Consider the following 12194-nt stretch of genomic DNA (forward strand, 5'->3'; position numbering starts at 1 on the left):
GGCCGATTAATCATATTATCTGTGTCAGGACACAGAGCAAATTCTCTACTGTTCCTGAGATACATCTCTCATAGTACTGCATTACTGGCCCTAGTCTATATGTTACTTTAAGCGAATCAAAAATATTAAATCCCAGCATTCATTCTACAAAGTTTTTTTTAATAATTGTAAGACTAGATATAAAGGCCGCAAAACATAGCTCAACTGGTTATAGAGCAGCTTTCATAGAATCCCTACAGTGTGGAAGCAGGCCATTTGGCCCATCGAGTCCGCACTGACCCTCCAGAGCATCTCATTCAGACCCACCTATGCCACTCTGTCCCTGCATTTCCTATGGCCAATCCACCCAACCTGCACATCTTTGGATTGTGGGAGGAAACTGGAGCACCATTGAGGAAGCCCACACAGACATGGTGAGAATGTGCAAACACTTGGCCAAGGATGGATTCAAACCCAGGTCTCTGGCATTGTAAGGCAGCAGTGCTAACCACTGAGCTACCGTGCTGCCCCAGTTATCCTTTATTATGAAGAAGATGAGGATAAAAAGCGTGGGCATCTAGCTACAACAATACACAACATTGGTGAGACTGGTGAGAGATTGGTGATGGAGGGTTGTTTTTCAGACTGGAGGCCTATGACCAGCATTGTGCCACAAGGATCGGTGCTGGGTCCACTGCTATTCATCATTTATGTAAATGATTTATGAATTTAGGAGATATGGTTATTAAGTTTGTGGATGACACCAAGCTTGGTGGTGTAGTGGACAGTGAAGAAGGTTATCTGGGAATACAGTGAGATCTTGATCAACTGAGCCAGTGGGCTGAAGGATGGCAAATGGGAGTTTAATTTGGATAAATGCAAAGTGTTCCATTTTGGTAGGTCAAACCAGGGCAGGACTTACACAGTCAATGGTAAGGCCCTGGGAAGTGTTATAGAACAAAGAGATCTAGGGGTACAGGTTCATATTACTTTGCAAGTGGAATCACAGGTAGACAGGGTGATGAAAAAGACTTTTGGCATGCTTGCTTTCATCGGTAAGTGCATTTAGTACAGGAGTTGGAATGTCTTGTTGTAGCTGTACAAGACATTGGTGAGGCCACATTTGGAGTACTGCATGTAGTTTTGATTTAATATGGAAAGCATATTATTAAACTAGAAAGAGTGCAGAAAGCATTTACTAGGATGCTACCCGGACTGGAAGGTTTGAGTTATAAGGAGAGGCTGGATAGGATGAGGCTATTTTCCCTGGAGTGCAGGAGACTGAGGGGTGACCTTTTAGAGGTCCATAAGATCTTAAGAAGCATAGATAATGTAGATAGCCAATGGCTTTTCCCCATGGCAGGGGAATCTAAAACTGGACGGCATATGTTTAAGGTAAGAGGGGAGAGATACAAAAGGTCCACAGGGGCAATGTCTGGAACAGGCTGTCAGAGGTAGTGTGGAGGCGAGTACAATTTTGTTATTTACGAAACATTTAGACAGGTACACAGACAGGGTAGGTATGGAGGGATATGGACTAAACACAGGCAATTGGGACTAGTTTAATTGTGAAATCTGGGCAACGTAGACAAGTTGGGCAGAAGGGCCCGTTTCCATGCTATAAACCTCCATGATTCTATGAGACTACAACAAACACAGAGAATGCTGGAGAAACTCAGCAGGTCTGGCAGCACTTGTGGAGAGAGAAACAGAATTGACATTTCGAGTCTGGTATGATTCTCCTTCAATGGGAGAAGAAGACAAGGAAGATTGGTGAAACTGCATCTGGAATATTGTGTGCAGTTTTGGTCACCCAGCTTGATAAGGAGGTGGTTCAGAGAAGATTCACTTGCCTGAACCCTAAGACGTGCAATGAGATTCAGTAATATTGAGGTTAGACCTATTGTCCTTAGCAAAATGGAAAGTGATCTTATTGAAACAGAAAAGGTTCTGATGGGTTTTTATATGATAGGAACTGAGAGAATGTTTCTCTATGTGGGGTGAATCTTAGTACTAGAGGTCACAGTTTGAAAATAAGAATTTTCCCAATTCAAGTTGGAGGTGAGGAATTTCTTTCTTGAAGGCTTGGCAGTGTTTGATATTCTTTTCCACAGCGAGTAGTGAAGACTAGGTCAGTGAATTGATTTATTCGAGTTATTTAGGTTTCTCGATAAACAAGGGAGTCAAATGCTGGGAGAGCTGGAAGGAAACTGAATAAAAACAGAAGTTGCTGGCAAAGATCAGCAGGTCTGGCAGCATCTGTGAAGAAGAAAATCAAAGTTAACGTTTCGAGTCTGGTGACCCTTCCTCAGAACCAGACCCAAAAAGTTAACTTTGATTTTTTTCTTCACAAGATGCTGCCAGACCTGCTGAGCTTTTCTAGCAACTTCTGTTTCTGGTCCTGATGTACAGCATCTGCAGTTCTTTCGGTTTTTAGGAAACTGAATAAGTTCTCCCCAGTGGGTCTGGTGGTGCTTGATTTTTTTTTCATTATTTTATTCAATCATTTCTTTAGATAGGCTAAGTCTTTGACAATGATTCACTGACCAGCACACCCTGATCCTCTCCCACTGATAACACCCACTTTTCCCAAGGGTTGTTTCAGCTGTGGTTATGAATGGGCACAGTTGTTGGCACGATCTGGCAGCATTCACTTATGGACTGGCATGTGGCTCATGTAAAGGCACTTGTGGGCAGACAATACCCATGGAGCAGTCAAGAACGACTTGCACTTATCCAGCGTCTTTCACCTCAGAAGATCCCAAAGTATTTTACCACTTCTACTTTCAAAGTGTAGTCACTGTTATAATGTAGGAACCTCAGAAAGGACATGGAAATAGTACCATGATAATGACAATTTGCCCTGTTTTTAGTGTTGCTGGTTGAGGGATAAATATTATTCAGAAGCCCATCTCTGTTCTTTCAAATTGTACCTTCACGGTTGCCCAGAGAATGCAGAGGGCCCCCAAGGCTGAAGTAGGAGAAAAAGAAAGCGAAGGTTGGAGGACAAAGTCAGTACATACACTGCGGGGAGGCCCTTTCAATGTCTCTGCCTCTGCAGCAGAAATCAAAGAATTGTCACATAGTCATCATATACTTTTTATTTCATTTAACTAGTTACACTAATTTCTAAGTCATACATAATCTCAAAATGCATTCTACAAACAGCTGCAGAAGTGTATTTGATCGACCTCCTTGTCTGTTTAACATCGCAGGAGACAAAAAGAAAACATAAGAATTGATCAAGTTTGAGGAAGACTGAGAATTCCCTGATACACCAGCAGTCTTTAGAAATATCTGCTGCAGCACTGTGAGGATGGCAATGGATGGGAATGATTTTCACTGGTGCTAAATTGTGCAGGTCCTGTTGTGTCTTTTGTTTGAGCTGCAGATCATCATTGTTCTTTATTGCTTTTTTGGTTTATCAGTCTTTCAAAGTAAGAGTATGTGACAGCTAGATGTTTTGAGTCAACCTGTTATTACACACCTTGGGAGTAGGTGGGACTTGAACCCAGGCCTCTTGTCTCAAGAGGTAGGAATACTACCACTTTGCCACAAAGTAGGCTAGATATTTTTTAATCAAACTGTTCAAAGATGTTATTACAAACCCCTGAACCAGGCAGGACTTGAACCTAGCAGTCATGAATTAGTGAACACAGGCAAGGTTTGGGTTATTTTGAATTGAATGATTATAAGAAATGTGCTGAGAGCACCACCGATTCTAATTTGAAGGACCAATCAATTGACCATCTCTAGACGATTTTAAACTAATCTGAGGTCTTTTGGTAAAGACAAATTAGATTATCAGCCTCATTACTCAGCCAGCGAAGAAAGAAATCTGCAAAATTGATTGTTTTGCTTCTTTTCCTTTTGTATGACATAGCCCAAAGAATGCGCTGTGTGATTTTGCTGCCATCATGTTGGTAACTAATGAATGATGTTAAAAGATCTGTTTCAAATTAAAACGGCAAGTGATTTTTGCAAATAGTAAGTGTGTTGACAAGGATCCATCTCCATCTACTGTTACAGACAGCCACTACACTGTACCAAATATTTAACATTTCATTAGATTATTGTGTTTCATTTTTATATAATTCAATATTGTTGAATACTTCTCCACAGCAGGATTGCTGTAAACCATATGAAATGTTTCAATCAGGGGAATGCTGGATTGATTTTAGCCCAACTTCCCAGTTATTGAAGGATCCACCAGCTAATGTACTGATGGTGGCCTGGGTGATGTCGGTAAGTTACTGTGTTTGACCTGCTGTACAAGTAATGAGTAAACAATAAAGTATTATTTATTGCACTGTACCTTTTACCTTCTAAAACATATTGTGTGTTGGACATCTGGTAAATTTTGATTTTTTGCAACAGTGGAAGTGGATGATGGTTGATAGGCAGTCCCTTTCATCTCTCTACTCCATTTTATTTCTGTAGACTTCGCTAAAACAAAAACCACAGAGTTGTGCACTAAGCTTCTGAATCACTATCGCATAAAGCGAAAAAGCTATCTCCTCAGCATCAGAAACTGTACAAGGTTACAATTTGTATCTTGAAACAAACTCAATATTAAATTTCATACAAATAAATTTGATTTTATTGTTCAAAATTGCTCCCGGTTATGAGATAAGCAACGTTTGAGTTTCCTTCAACTTATCATTGGATGGAAGCGTTTAAGCTTTGAAGAAATCCCAAAATTTCTTGTTTAAAATCACTCATGATTAATTTGAAATATTCCTCTTTGGAGTCAGTTTATTTATAATGTATGCAGTATGTAACATCATACTCCCTGGTCATGTTTGATCCATGCATCATCACAGTCTATATGTGTAAACATATGGACTAAGGACAAGTAAAAAATTTTACTCTTAATTCTGACAAAATGTAAAATCTACTGTGGGTGCCTGAAATCAAAGCAGCACCTTTGTAATCATTCTGTTGGGGATGGAGTGGGCTAATATTAACCTAACTCACCTGTTAAATGGAGAGCATAAGGTAGTTAAAAGGATTCTCTTGGTAAACATTAAAATGATCTGGTGTAAAGGTCATGTTTTCAGATCTATTGTACATAAAAAGATCTCGACATGACAAAGCATGTCTAATGGACACCATTAGTTTTGATTATTACACTGTTGGTTTTCACCTGGTTCAGTTCAGGCCTCCATTATTCTAGAACCTTTTACTGCATTTCATATTGAGTTGAGTTGGTTCAGTTTCAGATGTTACAAAGACAATGTCTGGGAGTCAGCATCACTAATTATAATGAGGATGTTAATGAGGCATGGGGGAAAGGGGCAGAACTTGTTGAAGCTCTCAGTTCTTCTGCAACACATAGAGTTCTTCATGATCACCAAGTTAAGAGAAACACATTTAATACTGTACAGGAGAAGGAATGCAGCATCTTGAAAATCATACATTGCAACAGTACAAGTCAACATAACACAGAGTAAACCCAATCTGTACAGGACTGAAGGAACTATATAAATGCTTTTTTTTAAAAACATTTTTTTATATAGGTTTGCTGGCAAATGCATGGTAACTATCGATGTGTTAACTGTAAACAAATAAATAGAAAATAAAGGAGAATCTCAAGTCAAACAGCAATGTTTCCCACTCTGACAGCAGTGAACAGGAGATTTGTGTTTGAGATAAGTGCAATACACTGACAGATTTGCCAGATTCCTTTTGTAAAGGTATCCTTCAACACCTACTTTAAAATGCGTCCTGTCTGGGGAATAAGTAAATCCTGCATTGACAGACTTTTTAAATATTAAGCTATAACATGCAGTGAAAAAAATTACATTGCAATAAAACCCCTATCTCCTCCAACCCTCCTCCCATTGAATTTTTTGACCTGTTTAATAGGGAGGCAGTAATGTTACATTACATTTTAGCACTGTGGTGTTAGCACAATAATGTCAGGATACATGATATACTTTGTAATATATTAACTTTTTAAATTGTGTTTTGTTCTGCTAACACTACGAGAACTTTCATTCCCCTAAATGTGGCCAGCACTTTTTGTTTTTGTTGTTTATTCTTTCTCAGGATATTGAGATAAGTTTGGTAGCTAGATAGTACATGTGGGCTGTTTTCTGTCTCGATGCCCAGGTAGGCATTCTCCATTGCTTACATGCAAACAAACAAAAGACAGTACCATCTCCTCCAAGGCATACACAATCTCAAACTGGACAATATATATCAGTGATATTTCATTGTTGCTAGGTCAACATGCTGGAATTCCACACTAGGGATGGGAAATAAATGCAGATCTTTCAAATTACACTTCTATTTCAAAAGTGAATAATTAAAAATAAAGCTGAAGAAATGGTTAGGAAGAACAATTAAAGGGATTAATACTTCCAAAATCCGAGGGTTGACACTTTATGAATCTGCGCATTTTTGAGAAATCTATGCTGTCTGGATGGAGGCAGATTCATTCATACACTGCAGCACAAATTTGCTACAGTTGTTCATGTTTTACTGCAAATGTAAAGGCTTGCAGTTGAATAGGTACGGAAACATTGTATCACAAAAGTTATGGTGCAGTTGTAAATTTTGTGGACTCATCTTTTCTGTTAAGAAAAGGGGTTGAGTCACCAGGCTCTGATTGTCTAAAATGTGCTTGTGTGAATAATGAGATTGAGCCCTGGGGCATGTCCTCACAGCCCATCCACCTAGCTCCCGGCAGTTACTCATCCATAAAGAAGATTCAACAGAATTCCCAGAGATATAATAGAAAATTTGTTTTCTACTGCAACTCCATCTTTAGGCTACTTTGATGCTGGGATCACAAACAACCTTGGGAAAAAGGGACTCATGGAATTTGGTGATCATACTAGAACCACTAGTATTGCTACCAACAGGATGAGAAGGTGCATTCAACAGAAATTGACAGATCCAACTAGCCAAGGGTTACCATTGAATCTGTCCTGAGTTTAACAATGGGTGGGGGGGGGGGGGGGCGGGGGGGGGGGGGGGCGGTGGTTACTTAGGATTATCAGCATATTGTGCATACAGCATTAAATCAAACTTGACAACACTGGAGTGGTTAGAGATGGTCTCACAAGATTGCATCTGAACAAATTTCTGTATGAATGAGGAGTAGGAGTCAGCCATTTGGTCCCTCAGGCCTCATTTACAATTCAGTAAGACCATGGATGACCTTAAATCCATTACTACATGGTACCCATAACCCTCGACTCCCCTATCAATCAAAAATTGGTCAAACTTAGCCTTGAACATATTTGATGATTCCCCCATCTCTTGCTAGGGAAGAGAAGTTGAAGATTAATGGTCCTTTGAGAGAAGAAATTTCACCTTATCTCCGTCTTAAAGGAGACACTGAATTTTGAAAGAGTGCCCCTAATTCTAAGTTCCTTGATGAGGGAAAACATTCTCTCAGATCTACACTGTCAAGATCCCTCAGAATCTTACAACTTTCATGATAAGAGGTGTACGAGGAGCAGGAGGAATGGAAGGCACAGCACAGCTTGTCCGCATTAACTGTGGACTATTAACTCCAACTCTCCAAATGTTCCGCAGCTTCCCGTCTCTCTGTTCACAGACTCCTTTTGGCCTCACTGCTCACATAAAGGTCATGACAAAAACATTAACTGAAATTGATAAATTAAACATTAGGCAGCAGATACATCACTTGCAAGTTGCCCATCCTGACTTGGAAATATATTACTGTTCCTTCAGGGTTGCTAGGTCAAAACCCTGAAACTCTCTCTCTAAAAGACTCTGCGGGTGTTCCTTTATCCCAAGGACTACAATGGCTCACCAACACCTTCTCACGGGAAATGAAGGATGGGCAATAAATGCTGACTGAGCCAGCGAAGCCCAGGTTCCCCTGAATGAATAACCAAAATATAAACTGAGAAAATGCTGGAAGATGCTTTCTCGAGGGAAGAAAAATAGATGAAGAAAACCAAATGCCTTTGATGACCTTTGATGAAATAGATAGGTTTTGACAATGTTTTTAAAGGCAAAAGGGAGAACTAGGAAGGTTTTAGGAAGGACTTTCAGGGAAACAGGTGAGTCACCCATTTGTTTTCAGAGGTTGCTTACTTGGACTGTAGTAAAGCCTTTGATAAGGTTCTGCATGGTAGACTGATCAGTAAAGTTAGATCATATGTGATTCATGGTGAGCTCGCCAATTGGATACAAAATTGGCTTGATGGGAGGAAACAGAGAGTGGTGGTGAAGGGTTGTCTTTCGGACTAGAGGCCCGTGATCAGTGGTGTTCCATAGGGATCTGTGCTGGGTCCACTTTTGTTTGTCATTTATGTAAATTATTTGGATTATAATATAGGAGGCACAGTTAGTAAGTTTATGGATGGCACCAAAGTTGGTGATATAGTAGACAGTGAAGAAAGTTATTTAAGATTGCAGAGATCTTGATCAATTGGGTCAAAGGGCTGTGGAGTGGCAGATGAAGTTTAATTTTGATAAATGCAAGGCATTGCATTTTGGTAAAACAAACAAGGGTGGGACTTACACAATTTATGGTAGCGCCTTGGTTAGTGTTGTGGAACAGACAGACCTAGGGATTCAGGTACATAATTCCTTGAAATTTGCATCACAGGTAGACAGGGTGTTTAAGAAGGCTTTTAGCACACTTGCCTTCATTGCTCAGACCACTGAGTATGAGAGTTGGGACGTCATGTTGAGGTCGTACAGGTCGTTGGTGAAGCCTCTTCTGGAGTACTGTGAGCAGTTCTGATTGCCTTATATTGGAAGCATATTATTAAACTGGAGAGGATTCAGAAAAGATTTACAAGGATGTTGTCAGGAATGAAGGGCTTGAGTTATAAGGAGAGGCGGCATAGGTTGCGACTTCTTTCACTCGAGTGTAGGAGATTGAGGGGTGACCGTATAGAGATTATAAAGTCATGAGGGGCATAGATAAGGTGAATAGCAAAGGTTACTTCCCTAAGGTGGGGGAGTTCAATACTAGGGGGCATATCTTTAAGGTGAAAGGAGAAGGATTTAAAAAGGCCAAGAGGGGCAACCTTTTTACACAGAGAATGGTTAGTGGAATGAACTGCCAGAGGAAGTGGTGAATGGAGGTACAGTTACAATGTTTAAAAGACATTTGGATAAGTTCATGAATATGAAAGATTTGGACAGATATCAAGCGCAAATTGATGGGACTAGTTTAGTTTGGGAATATGGTCGGCATGGACTAATTGGACCGAAAGGTCTGTTTCCATGCTGTATGACTCTATGAGGTTGCAATCCAGGATAAAATTGCATGTGAAAAGTCTGTCCATTGCCTCATTTGGTCAAAATTGTCACTGTTTAAGTAGCTAAATGTGTTGTTTGTCAGAAGATGTGTAAACGTCTGTTTACAAACTGCAGTAATTATGCCATTTGATTTCTTAGATGTTTATTTTTATAAGTAAGAATGGTGGATTTAATTTGACAGTGAAAATAAGTTAATGAACCAATTCTAAGCACCTGTCTTCATACCTAGGTCCCTGTTCCCAAAGGGGATAAAATAGCAACCACCAACATGTGGCCAGATAAAGTAATCTGCTAAAATAAAAGATCTTCATTTGTGAATGATTAAATGTAAAAAGCCCAATAAAAGACAGATCTGTATCAGCTCATAAATGTCAGTGTCTCACTGTGAGTTTTCCACTGCTGGAGCCTGTTCAATATCAGGACTGCAATGAAACACCATATGGAATTTCTTGTGACAAATGAATCCTCGATCCATCTTTCACTGTGTCATTTTATTCCTTGGGTTGTACCGTTCTCTTCAATTCACTTCTTCAGTTCTTTAAATGAGAAATAAGTAACAAATGGCAGAGTCTGCAAATCATTAACCTTAACTGCAACAGAAGCAACTGGTAAAAGGTTGCCTGAAAAGCCACATCTACAGGACATTGCAAGATAGATCTCCCTCCCCTCAGAATATAAGTAAATGTCTAGGTGTCGCTCACCAATTAATCCCTCACAGCTCAGGTGAAGGCAAGGGCACTGAGCTAACCCCTAAAATGGGTAACTCTGTGGAAGGATAGTCAATATCATTATCGTTCCAAGCTGCCAGCTCCCAAACTGTAGAAGAGTCTTTCACATTAAAGCCAACGTTTTGAATAACTGAATTTGAACTTTTCCCCATGCTTAAGGTTGTTCTGTAAACTTGTGCCCTTTCTCCAATTTAAAATAACTAAAGTATAGAATTGGCTGTCTAGCTCTAATTCTGTCGTACTTTCTTCCAACTGTCTGATGGAGTCATTTCAGTGGAGCTTGACAATTTAGAATCAGGAAACCATCTGGTCCTCTATGTCTTGCAAAGAGGCAGAATGTTGTAAGCAGTTTGGGTGTGGGCAGAGCGGCAGGCTTGCAGGGTATTCAATTGTCTCTGGAAAAGACTGACTTAGGTTAACCATTTGGTATAAATCTAACCAGATCTGTGTAAGCAAATTATGCACCATGGCTGTAATAAGACTACAGGGAAAACGAAGCCTTTGAAAAAGCCTAAAGGTGTGTGGAAGGGAAAGCCATTAAACAAAGGATGATCGATTTAGGTGCACTACACTTAGACAGCTCGAATCTTTGAGACATTTCCAACATTGCTATCTGAAGTAGGCCTCAACTAGAATCTAGCAGAAAGCAACTAGAGGCATGAATTCAACTCTACATAATTTGCTGTATTGGTACAGCATGTGTTATACAATTCCCCATTGAACTCTTGGAGCCACACTGTCCCCACACCCCCACCATGTGCTACTGGTATTATATTTACAGTGCATAGTTTTGTGTTTGTAACCATAGTCTTGACTTAAAATTGTTCCCCTTACAACATTACAAGGTCAGTATAGGAGGGATCGGAGGAAAGAGAGCAGTTCATAGCTGGCCCTTGCTGAATGAAACCAAGGAAAGCAAGTTTCTGTGCCTCCCTGTCCACTTGTTCATCTGATGCTTTTTTTTCTTTGTCCAGAGGCTCTTCGACAAGTATCTGCACAGAACCCCCTGAAAATTTGATCACTGCAAATTTCAGTCAGCCAGAGAGGGGAAGGGAGTGGGGGGGATGTATATTTAAATAGCTGCATGTCTTCTGTTTGGAAGAAACTGCTGACTTTTGGTTCAGTTGACTTCATGGAAGAATTCTTTTGCAGAGGTTCATAATTCATGTTTTTTTTTAAAAAAGTGTTCCATTTAAACCTCAGCACCAGGCAAATAGTTTTAAACTCCTGAACGATGTTCAGTGGAGAAACACAGGATGGAGGCAGTGCAAAGACTGCAATGTCTGTCTGTACCAATGTCAGTGCTGAATGACACATAAGCCTGGATCTAAGGATTTATGAATGTCAGGGCCTATCTTGATATAAATATATACTTGTTATAATACAAATCTGGTTGCAGTGGTCTATTGGGACTGCTGATACTCGCAGTTTCATGCCTACTATCTTGCAGGCAGCTCTTGTTGATAGTTGTGACTGTCCGCTTTTAGTTGCGTCTTTTGAAGCTTTTGTTTTAATCCTTTCTAAAAACCTGTACTTTCTGAGCTGCTCCGACTGTCGTAGCTGGCGGTCCGGCTCCGGCTGCGAGTCCGGCTCCGGCTGCGAGTCCGGCTCCGGCTGTACGAGCTGTAACTATCATAGCTGTGGCTCCGGCTCCGGCTCCGGCTGTAGGAGCTGTAACTGCTCAGGGAGCTGGGCGATGAGGGGCTGGGCCTGTAGTAGGGGATGGGCCGCTTACGTGCACTGAACAGCCAAAAGAGAAACAAAAGGGAAGGGAGACAGGAATGAAACGGGGTTAGATAACACTGTAGAAAATGATGAATACATGTCAGGCACATTTTCCTGTTCAGGCACCTGGGGCTTTTTTTTTTTCGGTATCTTTCATAAAGGAAAGCTAGGCAGAGAGGAGCCAACCCCCTCTCCCGAGCTATCCTCAAAAGTCACAGGTGCAGCATCAGGCAAACCTGCCCCATAATGGATGCTCCATGGCAGAATAATGTCATTCCAACTCAGTCAATGTTAATTGCAAAACAAGTGTGTCATGATCAAATTAAACTCTGGTATGAATATAAGCAAATGTTACCATATCCACTCAGTCTTTGCACTTGTCAATATTGGGGTATCCAGTCTTTTAAGCAAGTCTGACTCTTTAGACAACAAGGTGCAGGGCTGGATGAACACAGCAGGCCAAGCAGCATCATAGGAGCAGAGAGGCCTCTCTGCTCCTATGATGCT

At 40.6% G+C, this 12194-nt stretch overlaps 1 protein-coding gene across 3 annotated transcripts in view; it reads right to left on the reverse strand.

Moving 5' to 3' along the window:
- Positions 1 to 9471: 9471 nt before the first annotated feature.
- LOC109938461 (serine/arginine repetitive matrix protein 3-like) overlaps positions 9472 to 12194 on the reverse strand; it is a 126328-nt gene continuing 123605 nt past the window's right edge. For all 3 annotated transcript variants that reach the window (XR_007264805.1, XR_007264804.1, XR_007264803.1), the window contains one exon: positions 9472 to 11702. The gene's annotated coding sequence lies outside the window, so the exon portion shown is untranslated. The remainder of the gene's footprint in view (positions 11703 to 12194) is intronic.

This window comes from Rhincodon typus, chromosome 26, assembly GCF_021869965.1.
Source record: "Rhincodon typus isolate 14 chromosome 26, sRhiTyp1.1, whole genome shotgun sequence".
Lineage (NCBI taxonomy): Eukaryota > Metazoa > Chordata > Chondrichthyes > Orectolobiformes > Rhincodontidae > Rhincodon > Rhincodon typus.